The 19,851-nt window shown below is 38.0% G+C and overlaps 2 pseudogenes; both read right to left on the bottom strand.

Moving 5' to 3' along the window:
• Positions 1-14,600: 14,600 nt before the first annotated feature.
• On the bottom strand, positions 14,601-15,184 carry LOC112615240 (annotated as a pseudogene).
• Positions 15,185-15,836: 652 nt separating this feature from the next.
• On the bottom strand, positions 15,837-16,656 carry LOC112615239 (annotated as a pseudogene).
• Positions 16,657-19,851: the final 3,195 nt, after the last annotated feature.

Raw genomic sequence — 19,851 nt, 5'->3', positions numbered from 1 at the left:
TTCCTATAAGGGTTTTTTTTTTTTTTTTTTTTTTTTTAATTAACTGTTGTGATTCCTGCTTCAAATCCCAAAGAGCAAGGGATGGGTATTCTCTTAAGTCAGTGGCTTTCAGACAGAGCATTAGTTCTGCCTCTCTTCTTCTGGGTGGCATAAATTGCTACATGACTCATCTCATGGGAAGAAGGCGGATTTGGATAAGGAAATATTGATTAAAACAAAAACAAAACAAAAGTATTCCTTTCCAACTATGCAGCAAATCACTTTAGCTACAAGGATACAGAATGTTTCCTTATCAGTTGGGGAACCATCCTGATGTTATATTAACAACAGGTGGGCTTTCCTAGTGTTCTTTGAATCCAATTATATCTTGAATGATCAATTTTAATTACTTTTTTTCCAGTTTTCAAAGTGTTTTCATCATGCTCATAAAGGAAATAAAAGCATTTTCTATCTCATAATCAGATCAGACTATGAAACTTCAAGGCATCTAAACAACACTTATTATTCTCCCCTCAAGAAAAGAAAATTTCAATTGTAGTTGCAACCAGAGAATATTTAGATGAGATAATTAAATGTTGCAGAGCTAGTGGTGAAATTGACAATGAGGAATAAAATATATTTTAAGAATCGCTAGCAAAAGGATTCAGTAAATACCACATCACAAGCTGGTACATAACCCTATAGTATTACTTAAAATTCATTTCTAACTATTCAAAAACCTTGACAATAGAAAGATCATTTAAAAGGAAAAAAATCTACCTGAAGATTCACAAAAACTGCCAAATAGAAATATTTGGACTAAATATTTGCAGAGTAATCAATGTTTTGGTAATGAGGTTTCTGTTAAAGATGGCATACTGACTTAAATCAGAGAAAATTCACACACAAAAAACAAGTCCTATCTTAATATTCTGATGTCTGAATCATTAAGTTGATAGATGACTGCAGAGGAAGACTCTCTGCAAATTTAGGTTGTCAGAGCAAAATCTACCTTGGAGTGACCAGTGGAATGAAGAAGTGATAACAGCAATTTGAGATGGTGCAACTTTGCCTTTTAAAATGGTGAGTGATGGTCCACATTTTAGACTTTAATTTTATGACCACACAGCCCGTTTTAATTATTTTTGGTTATTTTGGTCGTGGGAATTTGCATGAATGACCCAGATGTAAAAGTAGCTCTTACTTGTCTTTATGTGTAAAACACAACCCTCCTTTTCTTCTACCATTTGAAATAAAATTCATTTTTATTAATAATCTTTATCTGAGTATGAACTAGTAAAAGATAAATGAATAGTATTTCAATCAATTTTATTTTTTATATAACTAGCTTCAAGCTTCAATGCATGTTTTAATATTTCATTCTACAACTAAAATATGCTATTACATCTACGATATTTTAATTGAAATTAATATTTTCCCTATTACTCTATATTTCTTGATAAAGAGAACTTTACCACTTCCTCAATCAACTAGTAGCCAATAATACATTTTAAAATGTACTTTGTTTAAATTTTCATGAACTGCCTGAAAAAGTAAATCATAACATTATTGCATTATATTTCTGGAATTATGAATAATTTCCTCTAGGAAAACAAACTAAGGGAATTATCTCACTTTGGTGTTTCTATAAGATTTCCCTTGGGATACATAGAGTAATAGTCCTAATAATAGTTTCTAAAGTAGTGAAGAAGTAAAACTCAAAATATTTCATGATCAGTCGGAAGCACAAGGTGTAAATGGCATATAAATCAAAATAATGTTTTTACTTGTAAATGTGTCATATGTTTGTGGGTTGCTAGTTATGTAGTTGGCGACTTGAAAAGTTTTCAAATCAATTAGAACCAGTAGTCTGCCACCCTGGAAAACTAAAATGGTATGTTTGTATTGTTTTTCGTGTGTGTGTGTGTGTGTGTGTGTGTGTGTGTGTGTGTGTATGTGTGTATCTCTACTCTGTGAATATATAGAAGAGTTATAAACTGATTTGCAAAAGATAACTTATTTACTAGTGATCACCTCACAAAAAAACAATTAATAAGAAATAGCTTAATGGCTGGGCATGGTGGTCACATCTGTAATCTCAGCACTTTGGGAGGCCTCGGCGGGCAGATCCCTTGAGGCCAGGAGTTCGACGAGGCCAACATGGCGAAACCCCGTCTCTACTAAAAATACAAAAATTAGCAGGGTGTGCCTGTGATCCCAGCTACTTGGGAGACGAGGCAGGAGGCAAGATAATGGCTTGAACCCAGGAGGCGGAGGTTGCAGTGAGCTGAGATCATGCCACTGCGCTCCAGCCTGGGCGACAGAGTGAGATTCCGTCTCTAGATAAATAAATAAATAGCTTAACTTCCAGATATGTTTTCTGTGGCTCAAACTTTAGTACTTTTTGCCAAGAACTTTTTCTTAAGACGTGTGTTTCATGAAATGCCAATAGTTACGTAGTCAAATTAATTTGAGAGATTGTGCATACTCTATCATCCCTCTTGATAATTCAATGAATTTGAACAGTTATAGGCTTCTAGAAATGTCCCAATAAAGACATCTGTTTCACTTTCAGAAGTGAAACACATTTCTCAACATTTCTCAAGGTAATTTGGCCACGATACATCTTTTTTTTTTTTTTTAAATCATTTTTAACAGCCAACAAATCGGAGCCCTATGTAAGTCAACTTACTTAGGGAATAATGCTGTGAAGGAAATGGAAACTTGATGTTAAAGTTAAAAGAGATCTCTGAAATAGTTTAGTTCAGCACTTACATTTTAGTATTTAACAGATAAGAAGACTGAGTTCCATGAGATACACACACACACACACACACACACACACACACACACACACACATACACGTATGTATATCCCTGGCATAAAGATACATAGTGGCTGACTAAATATTGTCAGATAAATGGATGAGTGAGTAAGGCTAGTGTTAGGACTCAAGACTTATATTTCTCAGTCCATTGAGCTTTTCAAGGGACTTATTTTCTCCTAAAGACCATGTAATCAGATTACTAGGGTCTTTCATAAGACAGGTTATTAGGTGAATGGCCTTGAGCACATATTCTGTTTGAAAATCAGGATGATACCTCTCTCACGAGGTTGTCAGTATTAATTGAGATGTTACACATGAGAAGAGCTTATCACACAATGCATATTAGGTATTCAGTAAATGTTAGTTTATATTCATTTCTCTGATCATATTATCTATAAAAATGATAATATCTATGATAGTGTATTAGTCTGTTCTTAGGCTGCTAATAAAGACATACCTGAGACTGGGTAATTTATAAAGAAAAAGAAGTTTAATGAACTCACAGTTTCACATAGTTAGGGAGGCCTCACAAACATGGTAGAAGGTGAAGAAAGAGGAAAGGCAAGTTTTACATGGCAGCAGACAAGAGAGCATGTCCAGGGGAACCACCGCTTTATAAAACCATCGATCTTGTGAGACTTATTTGCTATCACAAGAACAGCATGGGAAAGACCCACCCCCATGATTCAATTACCTCCCACTGGATCCCTCTCACAACACGTTAGGATTATAGGAGCCACAATTCAAGATGAGATTTGGGAGGGGACACAGCCAAACCATAACAGGTAGTATAGTCCTATTGGCCAAAAACATTTTATGTATTTTATTGATTATAGCATAGCATAAAGAGCACAAATTTTAAGTATACAGTTTGCTGAAAATTAACAGCAGAACAAACCTGGGTAATCAGTATCTAGGCTAATAAACAGGGCATTACTAGAGCATTACCAGAGTATTACTAGAACTCCAGAAGATATTCCCATATCTGCTTCCATTCATTATTCATCAGGGGTGTTTCGTGTAGATAAAAACCTGTAGCACATATTCTTCTGTGTTGAGTTCTTTTTGCTCAAATTATGTTTGTGAGATCTATCAATATTATTGTGTGAAGTAATATTGTATGACATGTAGTATTACAATAATTGTAATTATTGTGTGTAATTATTATATGGAGTAATATTGTATGTGAGCATTCATTTTCATTGCTATAGTATAGTATAGTACAGTATAGTATAGTATTATGCTATGTGACTATACAATGGTTTATTTGTCCTTTCTACTAATGGTGAGTATTTGGATAGCTTCTGGTTTGGGGCCATAATGAAAAGTCCTGCAATGATCATTCATGAACATATCCTCTGGTGAACATATATATTCATTTACATTGGATTATACTTACAAGTGGGATTTCTGAGTATATGTATGTTCAATTTTAGTAAATATCACCAAAGTTTTCCAAAATGTTTGTAAAAATGTATACTCCCACCAGCAGTACATGAGACTTCCAATACATTCCAGAAGATTGAAACTAAAATTACAGCCATGAATTTAATATAGAGCAAAATACAAAGCGCATGAATTGGAGGCAGCAGGTATTAATGACAGAGCATTGGAGTTTAACTAGTTTTTTGGTTCTAATATAGGCTCTTCAAGTAATTCGCTATGTGATCTTGGAAAAAACCCTATGATTTCTCTTATTTAAACGATGCGTAATTCATACACATATTCAATTTCGTATATAATTGAGGGTGTTGAGGAGCCCATAATGGAGGGTGATGATTGGGACCTCATCATGAGCTTTACTTAAGAATATCTGAACTAGGTGATAAAGTCTCTTCCAACGGTAACAACAGTAACAGAAATTCCTTTAAAAGCCAACATTTCAACTATTTTTTAGTGTCATATTTCAAACACACATCTGGTAAAATAAAATATTTCCTGGGTAAATTTAACTGCTGGTGGCAACAAAGATAACTATTTCCAAGTTAGTTATCATTTAAAGAAATTATTTTGAATCATACTCAACAAATACGATATCTCAGTCGAATTTGTGCTGGTATAACAGAATGCCTAATAATTTATAAAGAACAAAGATTTATTTCTTATGGTTCCAGAGGCTGGGAAGTCAGTGGTCAAGGGACCTGCATTTGGCAAGGGCTTTCTTGCTGCATCATTTCACATTGAAAGGCAGAAGGGCAAGAGAGCATGTGCACATGAGAGAACAAGAGATTGAACTCACCCCCTCAAGTCCTTTTATAATCAACATTAATCCATTTATAAAGGTGGAACCCTCATGAACGAAACACCTCTCATTAAGCCCCACCTCCCAACACTATTGCTTGGGGATTAAGTTTCCAGTACATGCCATTTGGAGGACACACTTAAACCATATCATACAGTCATGAAGTCATCAAAAACAAATTAATAAAAATCTGAAACATAGATGATACTCTACTATTATTAATCCACACAAATTCATGCCATCATTCCAATAAAATTATGAGGATATGGAAATAAGGAGATTTTAAAGAACTATTCTTGATACTATCCATTAAAAACAGATTTGCAACTGTTTTAAAATCAAGGAAAAGTTAACATTCTTTAAGTGAATGCAGCTGAATAAGAATTTCCAGGAAAAGCCATCATGATATTTTCAACTGAACAGTTTCCTTGATAATGGTATTGTTTTTGTTAATTATACAGTTTAATACTGAAATATCTTTCTGAAATCATCTCTAAGTTTCTCAACCTAAAGTAGGTGGAATGATTTGAAAAGCAGAGGTCTTATTGCGTAAAATTTTACACCACATGTTTTAAAAATATTATTGTCAGCATTAGTCACTCTTTAGAAACTTCAATTGCACATTAAGAGGATAAAAACATTACAGACAATAAGTTAGGTAGCCATCACATGAGCCAGGATTTGTTTGTTTGGTCACCTTGTTATTACTCATCTTAATGTTAGTAACCAATATATCTCTAAAAGAATTGGATGCTGAATGAGAATATACTAAAATGGGAAGAGTTTGGGAGCATAAGTCACAGAACTGGGCTAGAAGATTGCTGTTGTAAGGGGTTGGTTAGCCTCAGAGAAAGTAAGTAGAATAGCATATATGGAAGTAACCTGAAAAGAGATGCAAATTGCTGAGTAGAATAACCTCATTTAAAACAAATAAGTAAAAAGAGACCCCTATCTGCCTTTTCCAGAAACAATCAAAATAATCTGCTACATTATTTATAGAGGTCAAAAGCAGCACCAGTGTTCCCTTCTCCTGTAGTTTTTAATAGTCGAATAGATAACTCTAGTTAGATTCTGTCTCACCTGGGAGAAGATGGCTGGACTATTTGAATTCTGCAAGTCCTTTCTAGCAGTAAGATTCTTCAATATATTTTGCTCCTGGGATACAGAGTAAATATAGTGCATCTGGAAATGTCAGCAAAAACACTTGCAATGTCTTTCTACTTTATTTTAATGAAGGATAATGTTCCTCTATATAAAACTGCTAAGGCTGCCCATGCTTGCCTTCACAATAGAAATCCCTGAAGAAGAATCACTCAGACTCCCATTAACTTCCAAGACTCAACCCTGGAAATCAACAGCAACCAGAAAATCACTTCATATAGATCTGCTGTGAAAAAACTCACAGTCCATTTATAACCAAGGGAATTTACAAAGCATGAAGTTGTCATTTTTTTTCTCTTTTATCTTATGTATGATGATGAAAACATTATATTGTGAAATTTTCAAAAGTGAATTACTCACTATAGATATTTAGAAATTTAAATAAAAACAATTAAATGGGCCGGGCGCGGTGGCTGAAGCCTGTAATCCCAGCACTTTGGGAGGCCGAGACGGGCGGATCACGAGGTCAGGCGATCGAGACCATCCTGGCTAACACGATGAAACCCCGTCTCTACTAAAAGATACAAAAAACTAGCCGGGCGTGGTGGCGGGCACCTGTAGTCCCAGCTACTCCGGAGGCTGAGGCAGGAGAATGGCGTGAACCCGGGAGGCGGAGCTTGTAGTGAGCTGAGATCCGGCCACTGCAATCCAGCCTGGGAGACAGAGCGAGACTCCGTCTCAAAAAAAAAAAAAAAAAAACAAACAAACAAAAAAAAACAATTAAATGTAGAAATGGGAAAGTAAAATTGATATTGGCCATAATGATGATAAAAATCTGTGATTGAACATTTAGTACACAAAGGATTAGCAACCGTTCTATTTTGTCATGATTTGTAGTATATCATGTTATATGTGTCCGTAGATGATACATAGTTCGTATGATACATATATGCACTATACATGTAGGAACAATTCCTTCAAAACCTGCCTTGATCTGGCTTTCAGCTCTCCAATCTTGTACATTACTATACTTGCTCTTACTATACCCTTTGATCTAGACTGATCAACTACTGTCTATTTTACAATATTTTCTGTCTTTCTCCCTCTATGCTTTCATTCACATTTCATTTTTGATGTAAGATATTTTCCTTCCAGGATTTACCCCTCCTGTTGTCATCTGTCTTATTTCAAAATGCAACATATCCCCCTATATCAGAGTCTCCATTTATACATCTTTAACTTGTTCTTTACATACTCAATATGTATATACTTAAATTAAAATGCTTATGATTTTGAAAGCACTAATAGATTTGGGAATAATTACAAACGATGAAAATTTTCTTTGGTATCTTTCTTTACATACTCAATATGTATATAATTAAATTGAAATGCTTATGATTTTGAAAGCACTACTAGATTTGGGCATAATTACAAACGATGAAAATTTTCTTTGGTATCTTTCCATTTCCCTTTTGAATCTTTCTCTTCTGTTTCTCTTCCTTTAGGAAACTAGCAGTAACTAACTTATTTGCGTTACTAGACTATGCCAGTTCACTATCCCACCCAGAATTTGGAAGATAGTTAAAAACAATTCACATTCTCAACTGCTGATTTCTAATTTTTCCCATCCGGTGCCCCCTCCCCTGCTGATATCCAGTAAAAAAGCAATAAAAGGTAATTTCCTAAATTATGTAAATTATGTATGTTAACGTACTGATTCACTCATTGAGATGTACTTGCAGCATAATGTCAAGTCCTTATATTTGTATGTTGATTGCATTTTAAAAGTACTTTCATAACTATCACTTATTATGTATATAGTAGACAGGAAGAGTATGTTATTATTTCCATATTGCTGATTAGGAACATGAGACCAGGAAAGCTTAAATAACTTGAATAAGATCAAACAGTAAGGAAGTATTTGTGCTGAGTCTAGAAGTAAAATTATCTGACTCCAAACAATGAAACTCTCTTTGTGGATTTTTAGTTGGTTTTGAAAAACTAAAAGTGTTTTGAGGAAGATAGGCCTTTCTAGTCTCTTACAATTATATATACGCACCTGTCTACATAAAATGTCAACTCTGAAAGCATGATGGAATGTTATAAAATATTTCAGTTTTGCTCCTAGGGAGAGGCAAGAAGTCAAATTCACCTAAGAACTACAGTTAACAAATTTAAATGAAACTATATGTTTCTTTCATAAAGATTAATTCTTAAAATATACCAACATAATTGACACATCATTAATTTTTTAAGAAAGTACAAATATCAAAAGTTGATAGGAAAGATAATTATGGTACATTTCCTATTTTTATTTTAAACAAAGTACATCTTCTATTTCAAGTTAAAGGTGGGGGTTATGTCTCATACTTGGAAGAGTTTGGAAAGGCCCATGGCATTAACTGTAAGTAGTATTCAGCTCGGCATTCTTTTGTAAATACTGAGAATAAAAGTTGTACAAATATATACCAAATTATCATGAAGCAAAACTCAATTTTCTCATATTTTCAATCTAAACAAAGTTACTAACTCTAGTTCCAGTGAATACATTCAACTTGCTATTATGTTATATTTCTGGCATGTCTCCCCCACCCCCAAAAACTATTGGAACTGTGATTTGAAAACTTATTGGGTACTAAAGAAAAGCTGATCCTCATATGCTTTCCCTCTGTCATGCTCACTCTTGCTCTTTCTCTCATTCATTCACCAATTCCTTCAGAGAGGTGGTGTTATATTTTACCCAACAGCCATTTCCCTCGTCTTGCCTGCTAATAGGACTTCAACTTTATTCAAATGGCAAAACGTGTTCAGTTCCAGTGGATGAATCATGATAGATTTAACTTAGAAGTTGGCAAACTCTTTATGTAAAAGTCCAGGTAGTAAATATTTTAGGCTTTATGGCTCATATGGTCTCTGTTGCAACTATATTCAACTCACCTGCTATGTCATGAATACAGCCTTAGACAATATATAAATAAATGTGCATAGTAGTGTTCCAATAAATCGTTATTTTCAAAAATAGGTGTGCATCATACTTTTCCAGAGAAACTATGGTCTAAGTCAATCATGGCTCTCTCATTCCTCTTAGACAGTGATAGAACTGGAAATGCGCATTATACTGTATTCTGACCAAGAACAGATATGGATAAACTTGCTGTGGGCTTCTGAGAATGATTTTCACCTCTGATAAGAGAGAGAAATGGGAGATTTCAGTTTGTTTCTCCTCCTTTCTCCCTCCCTTCCTTGGGTACTATTATATATATGAAGGCTGGAGGTGCAGCAACCAACTTCCAAATATGAGACAACAGGCCTAAGGATGCAAACTATTTATGATAATGATGGAGTTATAAGATAAAATAAGGCCTGCATTTTTTATGACATTGCAGAGCCAACGACCAACCTTGGAAACTAACCTCTGGATTTATAGTCGAGTATCAGAAAAATGTATTTATTATATAATACATTGTTGATTGGTTATAATAGCACTTAAATTCTTTCTAAAAGGTCATATTTGGTAATTGGCTTCATTTTGCCCACTTCATTGACCAGTTGTATTGCTCGCTCTGTAGCCCAGGCTGGAGTGCAGTGGCCGGATCTCAGCTCACTGCAGGCTCCGCCTCCCGGGTTCACGCCATTCTCCGGCCTCAGCCTCCCGAGCAGCTGGGACTACAGGCGCCCGCCATCTCGCCCGGCTATTTTTTGTATTTCTTAGTAGAGACGGGGTTTCACTGTGTTCGCCAGGATGGTCTCGATCTCCTGACCTCGTGATCCGCCCATCTCGGCCTCCCAAAGTGCTGGGATTACAGGCTTGAGCCACCGCGCCCGGCCCTCATATCTTTGTCTTACACATAGACGCATCTTGCCAAATTTTAGATCCCTTAGTCCTTTATGCTCCTTCATGGCATTCTCTTAGCTTCAACCCATGCTAGCAACTGCTTCAACTTCACAATGGCCCAGTTCAAAATTTTTAAGAAAGAAATCTAACTGTCCTTGTTCCTCTTTGTCAGACCACATGGACCACTGGCAAACCTACAAATGGGCCACATTTGGGTCAAGTTCAAAATCTTAGCCCAATCAACTTCAGGGAGAAATGGTAATGGATAAAACATGGTCGCCATTCCTGTACAGTTCTCTGAGTAAGGCAGTTTACATTCAACAGGGTTATGGGTGGGGGGAGGTACTGTAAAATATATCTGGTATAATAATTTATAATTTGATGTTGATGCACAACAGTCTTCATAACCAGCAGGTTGATAGCAATTTTCAAGTTATATTCTAAGGACATTTACTTATTTCATCTGTAAAAAAGGGGGATGCATTTATGTAATCCTTTTGTCTTTGATATTTTCCAACACCTATCCTCATGAGAGGCATTGTCAGTGGTTTAATTTCTCATACCACATTCTTTGGCAGAACACTTTTCTGCCTCGACTTGTGGCAATAAGTTGACATCATACTCCTCTTTCTCCCTATATCCTTAGAAAAGTGACATATGTGTTTTCTCTTTCAAATAGGATCCTATGGCCTGGATATAACAAGAGCTGAATAGTATAATGGTATCCAATATCTTTTAAGAATGAAGTTTTCCACATGAAGTACATTTTCAAGGCAACTTATCATTAAAACACCAACACCATTTTAAAAATGTAACTTTTTATGGTTAATCTATCTAAAATCTTTCATATACCTAAAATCGGTATGCTTCCTGCCTTCCTAAATAAATGACATTGAACATAAATTGCCTTAACCTGGGTTAATAATTATAAATATCCAACATTCAAGAGTATCATAATCCAGTTTGAAGACAGGTTTTTGTTTTGTCTCTTCTCCCATTTATTTATTTAGATGGAATCTGGTCCTGTCACACAAGCTGAAATGCAGTGGTGCAACCATAGCTCACTGTAGCCTCAATCCCCTGGGCTCAATGATCTTCCCTTCTCAGTCTCCCGAGAAGCTGGGACTACAGGCACAAGCCACCGTGCCTGGCTAATTTTTATTTTTTTGTACAGATGCTATCTCCCTATGTTGTCCAGGCTGGTTTTGAACTCCTAAACTCAAGCAATCCTCCAACCTTGGCCTCCCAATGAGTTGGAATTTCAGGCATGAGCCACCACACCAGGCCTTCTTCTTCTACTTTTAGAATATTACTGTTACTGATGAGAATTTGTCTTAAGTCTCCAGATTTCTGATTTTTTTTTTTCTCTTCTATGATAAGGGAGACTAGATAAATAAACTTAAGAATTTTCTGCTGGTTAAAAGTCAATAAAATATTGGAGGAAGGCTACTATAATTGGAATTATAAATATTGGAATTGTAATTACAGGCTTCAAAGTCCAAGTCTTTGTAATTACCTTATAGGAGCTTGAAAGTATTTTTCAGATATTTAAGGGCTATGTTCTGGCTGGTTGAGTTCATCCAGAGACAAACCTTCAAATAGTCTCCTCAACAGCTCACAATGCTACCCATATTTGATTATTAATGTTCTAACTGCTGTAATTCATTATTTTATGCAATAAATATTTATTATGCTACTCCAGTGGGCTGGCTCTTCTCTAGGTATGAGACACAGTCCTGGCTTTTCAGGAGCTCAAAGCCAAGCAAGAAAGTACATGAGGATGTAACCAACTAGAATACACTGCCAAAAGCGAAGAAATCATGCATAATCAAAGTCATATGACATCCCAGAGATAGGATGATCTTTAGGTTGTGTTTGTCAAGGAAGCCATCACAGAAGTGACATTAGAACTAGATCTTGAGAAGGGGACAGTTTGTCACATTTAACAAAAATTAGACAGGGGGAAAGGCACCTTAGGCAGAAATATAAACATAAATCATTTTTCAATTAAGGAATCTGAGACATTTACACCACAAAAATGTAGCATCAATGTAGACTACTAAAGTAGCAATTGATCTGTAGTCAGTTTTAATCTGGTTTATCCCTTATTTTCAGATATAAAGGGCTGCCAGAAAGAGACACACAAATGGTATTTTTAAAGTTGGTTTGGAAATTCTAGTAGAACACAGTTTATACCTAGGGTAGAATACTGTCCTTCTCTAATCGAATAATTTTTTTTTCAAACAGGCCTAACACATTTTGGAATGAGAAAGAATATTAGTTCAGGCTTCCAAATAGCAACATAGATTCTGAAAATCTTTTAGGTAACATGTGTCAATTCAGACAATCAATGCAGTGACATTTGCCAAAGACAGTTTAGTCTCTGTATTAGTCACGGTTATCTAGAGGAACAGAAAGAATGGAGTATGTATATATATGTGAGTTTATTAAGTATTAACTCACATGATCATGAGGTCCCAAAATAGGACGTCTGCAGGCTGAGGAGCAAGGAGAGCCAATCCGAGTTCCAAAACTGAAGAGCTTGGAGTCCAATGTTGGAGGATAGGAAGCATCCAGCATGGGAGAAAGATGTAGGCTGGGAGGCTAGGCCGGTCTCTCTTTTCACATTTTTCTGCCTGCTAATATTCTAGCTATGTTGGCAGCTAATTAGATTGTGCCCACCAGATAAAGGGTGGGTCTGCCTTCCCCAGCCCACTGACTCAAATGTTAATCTCCTTTGGCAACACCTTCACAAACACACCCAGGATCAATACTTTGTGTCCTTCAATCCAGTCAAGTTGACTCTCAGTATTAACCATCACAGTCTCACACCCAAAAGATTATTTTTTCCTACTAAGCCAAAGGCGTTAACAAATTTTAGTTTGGAGAAAAGTGAAAGCAATAAAACTAAGATGTATTTAATAACTTTGCTTCTTTGACAATTCCAACAATTGTTTTATAGCTACCTTATATGCTTATTTCATATTCTGTGTCACTATATAAGTGTTATGAATATGCTGGACCTATATATCTTGAAATAGGATAGATAATTTTAAAGATTTTATTGATAATTGGTTCTAAAATATTTGATCACCTTGTAAAACTATATGTCTATAGTGCTATAAATGAGTACAGGTATACGTCATGATATACCTACAAATATATTTATAATTATATGATTTTACCCATATGTCATGCCTATATATATAACTGAATTTCAAAGTAATGTATTCTATAAGGCAACAACTCACGTACACTCTGAATTTGATCTCCAGAATAAGTACCAAAGCATTTTCTTTTCTTTTCTTTTCTTTTTTTTTTGAGACGGAGTCTTGCTCTGTCGCCCAGGCTGGAGTGCAGTGGCCGGATCTTGGCTCACTGCAAGCTCTGCCTCCCGGGTTTATGCCATTCTCCTGCCTCAGCCTCCCAAGTAGCTGGGACTACAGGCGCCCGCCACCTCGCCCGGCTAGTTTTTTTGTATTTTTTTAGTAGAGACGGGGTTTCACCGTGTTAGCCAGGATGGTCTCGATCTCCTGACCTCATGATCCGCCCGCCTGGGCCTCCCAAAGTGCTGGGATTACAGGCTTGAGTCACTGCGCCCAGCCCAAAGCATTTTCTTTAGAAAATAATGGAAAGTATAAAACACATACAAAAATACAAAGGTTATTAAGAATGGTATTCTAGTTACCATATAAGAACATCTAGATGACCTTGGTTTGGCAGTGGCTTTTATATACAACACCAAAAGCATGACACAAGTGAAACAATTGGAAATTTTGACGGTATTAAAATTAAAATCTTGTTCTCTGCTATAGACTCTATCAAGGAAATGAAAATACAAGTGACAGCCTGGTTGAAAATATTGGCAGAACACAAATCTGATAAAGGACTATAATCCAAAATATATAAAGACCTCTTAAAACACAACTATAAGAAAGCAGACCAGGCATGGTGGCTCATGCCTGTAATCCCAGCACTTTGGGAGGCTGAGGTGGAAGGATCACTTGAGGCCAGGATTTCAGAACCTGTCGCTACCCAAAAAATGCAACAAATTAGCTTAGCGTGGTGGCGTGCACCTGTAGTCCCAGCTATTTTGGGGGTTGAGGTGCGATGATCCCTTGGGGCCCAGAGGTCGAGGCTGCAGTGAGCTGAGTTATTGACACTGCACTCCAGCCTGGGTGACAAAGTGAGACTGTGTCTCCAAAAAAAAAAAAAAAGACAGCAAACAACTCTAAATTTGGGTGAGGAGGCCTGTGCATGAAGGTCTGGCAGCTCTTCTCAAACTCCTTGGTTAAAGGAAAACAACAACAACAATTTATCATCAATATGCTACTCATAAGTAAGTGTGGGATAAAAGAAACTTGGAATTTATGTATCTCCTCTCATTTTACAAGTACGATTCCTTTGGGTAAAGAATCATCAATCAAATATCCAAAAGTATAAACAAATATCAGGAAGTAAAAAGTATTAACAAAAGTAAGTTCAACACGATGGCCTCAGGAGGGCTGCAGTGGCAAGGGAGGCAGCCGCGGCAGCAGTAGTGGCAAAGTTGGCCATGGTGGTGGTAGCAGCAGCAGCAAGCGGTGGTGACAGCACGGGCTCCAGGCCAGGACCATTAGTAGAAGCAGACCATGTGCAGGAAGGCCTGGCCGTTTTTCTCCTCCAACTTCTGAAGCAGCTGATCAATCTCATTCTCCGTATCCTCTGAGCGCTGCATACACTGGCAGAGCTCGCAGATGAGAAATGCCCCTATGATGGCATCTTCCTGGTTGTCCTGGATGTCCATGTTCACCACATGCACTGGCTGGCAGATCTCCTGTTCTCTGGAATTCAGATCTTCCACCACCGGTCATCAATTTTCTCTTCACAAGTGATGATCAGATCAAACACATCTTTGCAATCCTGGAACCTTTCTGGCCGGAGCTTGATTCTCTTATTTCTGTCTAACATATACAGAATGCCATTCTGTGTATAGAATTCTTCGTCTTTCGTGATAAGATCAATGTACATTTCATCATATGTGGTTTCGAAATCATAAATATTTGGCTTGTTAGGTGCTGGTCCTGGAAACTTCACATGAGGTGCTGTTCCAAAGGACTGGACACTGAATCCTCATTTGCTGAGGATACTGTGTGCCTCCATGCTCCGGTTCTGATTACTTGAGCACACCACCGCCACCCGCAACTGTAACAATGACATGGCTGCGACCGCACCACCCACGATGCTCTCACTTACTCTTCTACCGACCCCAGCACCTTAGTGCCAGCAGAATGGCGACCAAAAATGGTGACCGTGTCTCAGGGGATATAGTACGTGGCGTCTGCGCTTGCCAGTCTCCTCGCAAGCCCCGAGTGCGGAGCCGCAGGTACGCTGGCATCCGGGCTCAGGCAACGCATTCTGTGACAGTTGGCGGCTGGCGCCTGCGCAGCCACACCCGCGCTCCACAAGGTGCAGCCCAGCCACATTTAAAATATATATATTTTTTCGGCCAGGCGCTGCGGCTCATGCCTGTAATCCCAGCATCTTGGGAGGCCGAGGCGGGTGGATCACCTGAGGCAAGAAGTTTGAGACCAGCCTGACTAACATGGAGATATCCCGTCTCTACTAAAAATACAAAATTAGCCAGGCATGGTGGCGCATGCCTGTAATCCCAGCTACTCGGGAGGTTGAGGCAGAGGAATCACTTGAACTCGGGAGGTGGAGGTGGCGGTGAGCCAAGATGGTGCCATTGCCCTCCAGCCTGGACAACCAGAGCAAAACTCTATCTTCAAAAAGCAAACAAACAAACAAAATATATACATATATATATGGTTTTTTGTTTTTGTTTTTGTTTTTCTGTATAGCGAAAATCTTATTGTTGTAAGTTCAATTGAAGGCTTTTAAAAAAGCCTTTTAAGGAATTCTATAACCATCACCAAAAAGTCAGTCTGTCCACCTGCATGATCTCCCAGAGCACTTCCGCCCCATGTGGTGGGGAGACAAAAGCAGCATGTGTGGGGCAGTTGTCTGACAAGCTGCTGTCCAAGCTGGTTAATCTCCTGTCCATCAGTTCTTTCCGTAAATCAAAGTCTTGATTTACTGAAGTCATGAGTTCTTATAGGAGCCTCATGACCTTACAATTGGCATCCCAGTGGTCCACGTTAGTAGAAGCAATGGCCCACTGTAAGATAGGGATGACTACTTGGCTTCTCAGCAAGGTGACAGGGCTACGCTGAATAAACCTGGTGGATAGCCTGAACAGGTCGTCTACAGTGTCAGAGTGATTCTGGAGACCATTCTGCTGTTCTAGGAGCTGAAAGGTGGGAATGCACAGTGCCTGGACATGTCTAGTGGTCTCTGCCCACAGCCATCTTCCATGCCATACTCATCTACGAGGATAATGCCAAGGTATAGGAAACAAGAATGCTGATGTACGTGGCACGCATTCACACAAATGGTGTGAATCATTCTAGTGGTTACAGCAGCACGGCAGATCCTTTGCCTACACAGCGAACCGCAAAGTGCAGGCACCTGCAACAGTGCTTTGCAATCTGATTATGAGCCGGGTGCTTATTTAGAGACTCGCATAAAATTGGCCATATTTCCTGTATGACTTTTTGGCACCGATGAGTCTGTCTGTTTTCCACAGTAGAATTCATATGGCTAAATACCACTGCAAGGCGATCTAAGAACAGTGTCAATGGTTAGAGAATTCCTTAAAGGATTTGCCAAAGGAGACAACCGTGGGAGCCGTCACCGTGACACACAAGCAACTTCCAGACTTCCACAAGCAAGTCACTAGTGCTGTGGAATGTAACCAGGTTTGCTGGGCCTTGTGAGAACTCACCAGGTTCTTTCGATAGCTCACGCTTCTGCACTATGCCTGTCACCCAGGAATGTCTTTTTAAATTAGAAGACTGGAAGAAAACAAAAACCACAATGTGTCCCACAGTCAGAAACCTCTGTCGTGGCAGAGGGGACTTCACCGCCACCAGGGTGTCCTGCCAGACAGAGACTCCAGGCTTCTGAAGGCCACCCTGGGGAGTTCTTGTTTGGGGGTGTGAGGGAAAATCAGGGAGGTTTAAAAAAAGATGGCTGTGGCCTGCCTGGCATGGTGGGAGGGGAGGTGGTTTCCTGGCAAATTGATTTCTAAAAGGAAAGATAATTTCAAGAAAATAAAAAAGGAAAACTAAGTGGAAAAAAAGCCTTGTAAAATCAAATTCCAACTTAATGCCAACACTCTCTCTTCTGCTTTTGAAAACTCCAATTGTTAGAACTTTTCCTTCAAATTACCATCTATCAAACTACATATCATTTGTGTTTGCTCATGGCTCTCTTCATTTTCAAAGTTAGGTTGTTTGGAAATAAATCTCAGTTGCAGAGCTGTAACTTAGGCAGGGTTATCAAAAAGTTGCTTAAGTCTGTCATCCTAGCAGTTTGGGAGGCCAAGGCAGACTGATCGCCTGAGCCTAGGATTTCTAGACCAGCCTGGGCAACATGGTGAAACCATGTCTCCTTTAAAAATACAAAAAATTACCCAGGCTTGGGGTGTGGTATCGGGCACCTATGGTCCCAGCTACTTGAAGGCTGAGGTGGGAGGATCACTTGAACTTGGGATGTCAAGGTTACAGTGAGCCTTGCTTGCACCAATGCACTGCAGCCTGGGCAACAGAATGATACCTTGTGTCAAAACAAAAACAAACACAAAAACAAAACATGTTGCTTAAGGTCATTAAAGTACATGGGGCTAGAAATGTTTTTTAAAAATATGTATAATTACACAAAAGAATGAAATTAGAGAAATTGAATTATATCAAATTAAAATTTTTTGCATGAATGACACTATCAAAAGAGCAAAAAGTCAACTGACACACTTGGGGAAAGTATTCACAAATCATATATCTGACAAGAGGTTCATATCCAGAAGAAATATTAAGAACTCCTGTATCTCAAAAACAGAAACGCTAACAACCAGATTTAAAAATGGGCAAAGGACTTGAATAGACATTTCTCCAAAGCGTATGTACAAATAGCCAATAAACACATGAAAAGATTTTCAACATCACTAATCGCTAAGTGAATGCAAATCAAAACCATAGTGAGATACCATTTCACACCCACTAGGATGGCATATATATACACACACACATATATATAATATATACACACATATATATAATATATATGTTTTTATTTTTATTTTTTTTTTTTTTTGAGACGGAGTCTCGCTGTGTCGCCCAGGCTGGAGTGCAGTGGCGCGATCTCGGCTCACTGCAAGCTCCGCCTCCCGGGTTCACGCCATTCTCCCGCCTCAGCCTCCGAGTAGCTGGGACTACAGGCGCCCGCCACCACGCCCGGCTAGTTTTTTTTGTATTTTTAGTAGAGACGGGGTTTCACCATGTTAGCCAGGATGGTCTCGATCTCCTGACCTCGTGATCCACCCGCCTCGGCCTCCCAAAGTGCTGGGATTACAGGCTTGAGCCACCGCGCCCGGCCAATATATATGTTTTTAAAAACAGAAAATAATAAGGATTGCAAGAATGTGGAGGAATTTAAACCCTTGTGCACTGCTCTTAGAAATGTAAAATGATGCAGCCACTATGGAAAATGGTGTGACTATTCCTCAAAAAATTAAAAATAGAAACAGCATATGATCCAGCAGTTCCACTTCTGGGTATATACCCAAAACAATTGAAAGCAAGGACTTGTACACAGATACTTGTACACGAATGTTCATAGCAGCATTATTCCCAATAGCCAAGAGGTAGAAGCAAACCACATGTCCATTAGTGAATGAATGTTCACTAATGAATGTATGAACAAAGTGTGGTATTTACACACAATGGAGTATTATTCAGCCATATAAACCAAGGAAATTCTGATACATGTTACAACATGGATGAACCTTGAAGACATTATGCTAAGTGAAATAAGATAATCGCGAAAGACAAGCATTGTATGAATCTACATATTTGAGGAACCTGAAGTAGTCAAATTCATAGAGATAGAAGTAGAACGGTGTTTGTGAGGAAAAGGGAGTTATTTTTTAATGAGTGCAGAGTTTCAGTTTTGTAAGATGAAAAAATTCTGGAAATGGGTGGTAGTAGTGGCTGCACAATTATGTGAATGTACCTCATGTCACTGAACTGTACACTTAAAACTGGTTAAAATAATAAATTTTATCTATATTTTATCGCAATTTAAAATATAAACATTGATACATACACTGGAACTGTGTCCAATCAATATTGGCCCACCAATTGTAACAAATGGACCATACCAGTGCAAAATGTAAATAATAGGGAAAACTGACAAAAGGGTCAGGAGGTATAGGAACTATGTACTTTCTGCTTTTTTTTTTCCTACTGTAAACGTAAAATTGCTTTAAAAATCACCTATTTAAAAACAAGACAAATGTACATACTAAGCTTATTGCCTCAAGAAACATCACCTTTCCCTCAATCAGGATTCTCTAGTTGCACTAGCACAGTGGTAAGTTTGTCTCTGGCCCTAAGCCAGACTTCGTGGCAGCCAGCAATGATGAAAAAGCCAGACACCCTATGTCAAGGGCAGAAATGCTAATGTTCTAGGGCTTCTTTGATTCCTTTTTTTCGTCCTCTACTTTTTTTTTTCTCATAGTACATTGTCCTGTAGAGTTATGGTTGCATTTGTTGCTGCCTGCCTCAGATGCCACAGTTGTTTGTTATGGCTCTGATATTTCATTAGGATCTGACCAATTCTGATAACAAAAGAATTAACTTGTACATTTTAGATTATTTTTTCTGGAGCATACCCCCTCTCTGGCTTGTATAAATGGTAGTATATTTATTTCTTTTAAGTATGTCTTTCTATTTCAGCCAACATTTATTGAGAAAGCGCCTTGTATC

The sequence above is a fragment of the Theropithecus gelada genome, chromosome X (assembly GCF_003255815.1).
Source record: "Theropithecus gelada isolate Dixy chromosome X, Tgel_1.0, whole genome shotgun sequence".
Taxonomy (NCBI): Eukaryota; Metazoa; Chordata; class Mammalia; order Primates; family Cercopithecidae; genus Theropithecus; species Theropithecus gelada.
This window is presented reverse-complemented; position numbering and strand designations above follow the sequence as displayed.